Here is a 6,000-nt window from a genome sequence, read left to right as displayed (position 1 = left end):
TAGTCTCTAAAGTGCCACAAGGATTCCTCGTTCTATTTGCTGATACAGACTAACAAGGCTACCACTCTGAAACCTTTATTTTATGACTTTGTCCTTCTCTGTAACTTTTTGATTTATGTGTAATGTTTTTGGGCACAGTTTATATTAATAAGTGTTCTTCAGAGTAAAATTGTACAACACAAGATTGAAGTCACTTCTTCATGTGAGTTCATCAAGCTACTCTGTGAAGTTACCATCCCACAATTTGTTAAATAGATCATGATTCACTGGATTAGATTTTCAGAAAACTGCATAATTCGTTATTTTTGCCTCCAACTGAACTTTTGTATGTGCTGTATGCAAACAGCGAGGGCACGAATGTTCATATTTTTGCACATGCACAGGTGTGAAAGCCTAGCACTTCTAAATGGCCCAATATGTCAGTCCATCATGGCCTCACGATCAAAAGTCAGCTACTGTAGAACAGAGAGCAGCTTTCTGTCTCCTCAGTGTGCTGGCTACAAGATCAAACTAACAAAACAGTGGCCAAACTAAAACAATGCAGCAGCGATAACAGATCAAAGCTCATTACTGTTTAAGAAATGGGCTTAGCTTGCCTTTTAAAAGTGTCCTGGATCCATAAACACCTACTACTGGCTTTACTGGTTTATTACTTTTTAAAAAATAGATATAGTCAAAAGGCAATTTAAAGTAAAGCTTAAGACAGCAAACTGCAGATAGTCAATTTTAAGGTTTCAGAGTAGCAGCTGTGTTAGTAAGCTTATGCTCAAATAAATTTGTTAGTCTCTAAGGGTACGTCTACACTACGGGACTATTCCGAATTTGCATAAACCGGTTTTGTAAAACAGATTTTATAAAATCGATTGCGCGCGGCCACACTAAACACATTAAATCGGTGGTGTGCGTCCATGGTCCGAGGCTAGCGTCGATTTCTGGAGCATTGCACTGTGGGTAGCTATCCCGTAGCTATCCCATAGTTCCCGCAGCCTCCCCCGCCCCTTGGCATTTCCGGGTTGAGATCCCAGTGCCTGATGGGGCAAAAATCATTGTCGCGGGTGGTTCTGGGTACAGCCTCACCCCTCCCTCCCTGAGCAGCAGACAACCGTTTCGCGCCTTTTTTTGCTTGGTGAACTGTGCAGACGCCATAGCACAGCAAGCATGGACCCTGCTCAGCTCCATACCGCAATCGTGAATGTTTTAAACACCTCGCGCACTCTAGTGCAGTCTATGGTGAACCAGGACCTTCAATCCGAGGCGAGGAGGAGGCGGATACGGCAGCGCGGCGATGACAGTGATGAGGACGTAGACACAGAATTCTCTCAAACGGCGGGCCCCTGCGCTTTGGAGATCCTGATGGTAATGGGGCAGATTCTATCCATTGAACGCCGATTTTGGGCCCGGGAAACAAGCACTGACTGGTGGGACCGCATTGTGTTGCAGGTGTGGGACGATTCCCAGTGGCTGCGAAACTTTCGCATGCGTAAGGGCACTTTCATGGAACTTTGTGACTTGCTTGCCCCTGCCCTGAAACGCTGTAATACCAAGATGAGAGCAGCCCTCACAGTAGAGAAGCGAGTGGCGATAGCCCTGTGGAAGCTTGCAACGCCAGACAGCTACCGGTCAGTCAGGAATCAATTTGGAGTTGGAAAATCTACTGTGGGGGCTGCTGTGATGCAAGTAGCCAAAGCAATCACTAAGCTGCTGCTACGAAAGGTTGTGACTCTGGGAAACGTGCAGGCCATAGTGGATGGCTTTGCTGCAATGGGATTCCCTAACTGTGGGGGGGCGATAGATGGAACCCATATCCCTATCTTGGCACCGCAGCGCCAGGGCACCCAGTACGTAAACCGCAAGGGGTACTTTTCAATGGTGCTGCAAGCACTGGTAGATCACAAGGGACGTTTCACAAACATCCACGTGGGATGGCCAGGGAGGGTTCATGACGCTCGCGTCTTCAGAAGCACTACTCTGTTTAAACGGCTGCAGCAAGGGAATTACTTCCCAGACCAGAAAATAACAGTTGGGGATGTTGAAATGCCTGTCGTTATCCTGGGGGACCCAGCCTACCCCTTGATGCCATGGCTCATGAAGCCATACACAGGCAGCCTGGACAGTGGTCAGGATCTGTTCAATTACAGGCTGAGCAAGTGCAGAATGGTGGTGGAATGTGCATTTGGCCGTTTAAAGGCGCGCTGGCGGACATTACTCACTCGCTCAGACCTCAGCCAAACCAATGTCCCCTATGTTATTACTGCTTGCTGTATTCTCCACAATCTCTGTGAGAGTAAGGGGGAGACCTTTATGGCGGGGTGGGAGGCTGAGGCAAATCACCTGGCCGCTGATTACGCGCAGCCAGACACCAGGGAGATTAGAAGAGCACACCAGGAAGCGGTGCGCATCAGAGAAGCTTTGAAAACGAGCTTCATCAATGGCCAGGGTACAGTGTGACTGCTGTGTTTGTTGATGAACACCCAACCCCCTTGATTGACTCAGTCCCTGTAAGCAACTCCCCCACCCCCTTCGAGTACAGCTTACTTATGCAAATAAAGTCACTCTCATTTAAAAAGCATGAATTCTTTATTGATTCCTTATAAAAAGAGGGAGAGAAGTAAGGGTGTGGTTTGGGAGGAGGATAGGAGGGATGGAGAAGGCCATTAAAAAAAAAATTCACAGTAACGACAGCCTTCTGGTTGGGCTGTCCACGGGGGTGGAGTGGGCGGGTGCACGGAGCCTCCCCCACGCGTTCTTACACGTCTGGGTGAGGAGGATGTGGAACAAGGTGAGGGTTGAGGGCGGTTATACAGGGGCTGCAGCGGCACTCTGTGATCATGCTGCCTTTCCTGAAGCTCCACAAGACGCCGGAGCATGTCAGTTTGATCACGCAGCAGCCCCAGAGTTGCATCCCGCCACCGCTGATCTTCCTGCCGCCACCGCTGATTTTCCTGCCGGTCTTCCTGCCGCCACCTCTCATCTCGGTTGTCCCTCCTGTCCTCACGTTCATCCCTCCTGTCCTCACGTTCACTGGCCTCTTTCCTGTAATTTGAAACCACGTCCTTCCACTCATTCAGATGAGCTCTTTCATTGCGTGTAACTTCCATAATATCCGAGAACATCTCATCTCGCGTCTTCTTTTTCCTCCGCCTTATCTGTGCTAGCCTTTGGGATGGAGGAGGGATGGTTGAAAAATTTGCAGCTGCATGAGGGAGATAAATATTTAGAAAGATACATTTTACAGAACAATGATTATACTCTTTCACAGTGAAAAGAAGTATTCACCTAGCACATGTGATTTCCCTACAAGGTCGCATTTTTAATCTTAATAGTGAGTGCCTGCAGCTCTGGAGTTACAGATCTCACAGACACAGGTCCAGGCATCAGAATTCAGCTTGCATGCGGCCATGGTAAGCCACTGTCTTTCTGCTTCTGTAGTGATGTACCCCTCCCCCCCAACGCATGGCTAATACCACGCTAGCTCCCTGCTAATCAACAACCTTCCCCCCCCCTACCCACTGCGTGTCTGGTACCTTGGGGAAGATCGCCGGTGACCAAACACAGAAAAGATCATCGGCATTTCACTCCTCCCCTCCCCCCGCTTCGCTACGTGCAGGAAAGTTTTTTTTTTAAGCTGATGCAGTCCACGAACCCAGTAGAAAAATGGCCACCCCCCTTACTTAAATTCCTGATTTTTAACCAGGTTATCCTGAACGATATCACTTTGCTGAGGATAACAGAACAAGATAAAGAACGGATGCTTCTTGAATGCCAGCAGTCACCGGGACCATACGCTGCTATGCTTTGCCACGCAATGATACCTGATTACTTGCTACATGCATGGCGTGGTAAAGTGTCCTACCACGGTGGGCGGAACAAGGCTGCCTTGCCCAGAAACCTTCTGCAAAGGCTTCTGGAGTACCTACAGGAGCGCTTCATCGAGATGTCCCTGGAGGATTTCCTCTCAATCCCCGGACATGTTAACAAACTTTTCTAAGTAACTATACTGTCTGCGAATGCATCCCAAGTCCTCAGGGCAAATCAATCATTAAAAAAGGCTTGCTTAAAAAACAATGTTTGCTATTTGCAAAGGTACACTCACCAGAGCTCCCTTCCATGGCGTCATTGTCTGGGATAGTGGCTTGTGAGGGCTGGGAGGACGGTAATTCCGTCAGGGTGATAAAAAGCTCCTGGCTGCTGGGGCTCACGGAGTGCTGTGTGCTCTCTGCTATGTCTTCCTCCTCTTCTTCATCTTCATCTTCCCCGTCTGCATAATCCTCAGCCATGGCAGAGATTACAACCCCCACCTCGGAATCCACCATCAGGGGTGGGGTACTTGTGGCGCAGCCCCCTAAAATTGCATGCAACTCAGCATAGAAGCGGCATGTTTTTTGACCTGCCCCGGACCTTCCGTTTGCTTCTTTGGTTTTCTGGTAGCCTTGTCTGAGCTCCTTAACTTTCACTCTGCACTGCACTGAGTCCCGGCTGTGGCCTTTATCCGTCATAGCCTTAGAAATTCTTTCAAATACTTTTTCATTTCGTCTTTTGGAACGCAGTTCTGTTAGCACTGAATCCTCTCCCCAGATAGCGATCAGATCCAGTACCTCCCGTGCAGTCCATGCTGGGGCTCTTTTACGATTCTCAGGAGACTGCATTGTTAACTGTGCTGATGAGCTGTGCGTGGTCACCTGTGCTGATGAGATGAGATCTCCATGTTGGGGAAGCAGGAAATGAATTTCAAAAGTTCGCGGGGCTTTTCCTGTCTACCTGGCCAGTGCATCCGAGTTCAGAATGCTGTCCAGAGCGGTCACTGGTGCACTGTGGGATAGCTCCCGGAGGCCAATGCCGTCGATCAGCGTCCACACTAACCCTAATCCGATATTTTAATACCGATACTAGCGTTACTCCTCTCGTTAGGGAGGAGTACAGAAACCGGTTTAAAGAGCCATTAAAATCGATATATGGTGCCTCCTAGTGTGGACAGTTGTGGCGTTAAATCGGTTTTACGCTCCTAAAACCGGTTTAAACGCGTAGTGTAGACCAGGCTTAAGGTGCAACAAGTACTCCTGTTCTTTTAGTCAATTTTAAGTGTACCTGGTATTTAAGTTGTACATAGTGACATCTGCTGGAAATGCCTGAACTAGCAGCAATTATCTGCTCTTTTGCTGAGGGAAGAATAGATGTCCCAAATTCTCAATACATTTTGTAAATTACTGAAAAAACTGATGTTACAATTCCAATTTAGCCTCAAAATTTAAACACAAATGTTAATGGACAGCAAGCTCATCCAAGTAGTAAAATCAGAGCCTCTAAGGAGGATTGGATGGCTCAAGGGAAAAGTAATAGGTTATTGAGCACTGCACCTCAAGATTACAAGTTCAAGTCAACTTCAACTGGGTGGGAAATGAAAGCTATTATATGAAAGCTGTAAGATTGCCTTTACCAAATGAACTAGTGTTCTCAGTCCAATTCCTAGTACACAGGTGTCTTATATCACAAAAACAAATCCTAATTACCACATTTTTAGGATAGGCTGAACAGAGGCAAGTTTTGAAACAAGAGGGAAACTGAAACTAGGATGTGAGGATAGGAGGTTGCTTTTCAGATGGAGTAAAGAGTATGATTGGCTATTGCCCTGTGCTGTATTAGGTGAAATAAGGACTGATAGTCTTTGAAAACAATCTCCCTCTTTATCAAGTAGTTAATGTAGTGGTTGCAAGAGCCTGGATAAAATTATAATGAAGGCACTTTCAAACCAGACAGGACAGAAACTCAGCTGGAAAGGACTAAAAATACACTCACTTTAAGGCTCTCCTACTACCATAATTTGGATTGCACTGTTATTCATAAAACTAATATTCATAAAACCATTAAAATAGTGCAAATGTTTATACTAGACAAATATAACTGCCAGAAAGAACCTGGATCCAAACAATTTAGTGGACTGGTTACAAAAATATGAATATGCCTGCCTCAAATTTCACAGAATAAGTGTAGATCAATTCCAGT

Source organism: Mauremys mutica, chromosome 9 (genome assembly GCF_020497125.1).
Source record: "Mauremys mutica isolate MM-2020 ecotype Southern chromosome 9, ASM2049712v1, whole genome shotgun sequence".
NCBI classification, from domain to species: Eukaryota; Metazoa; Chordata; order Testudines; family Geoemydidae; genus Mauremys; species Mauremys mutica.
Note: the sequence above shows the minus strand (reverse complement) of the source record.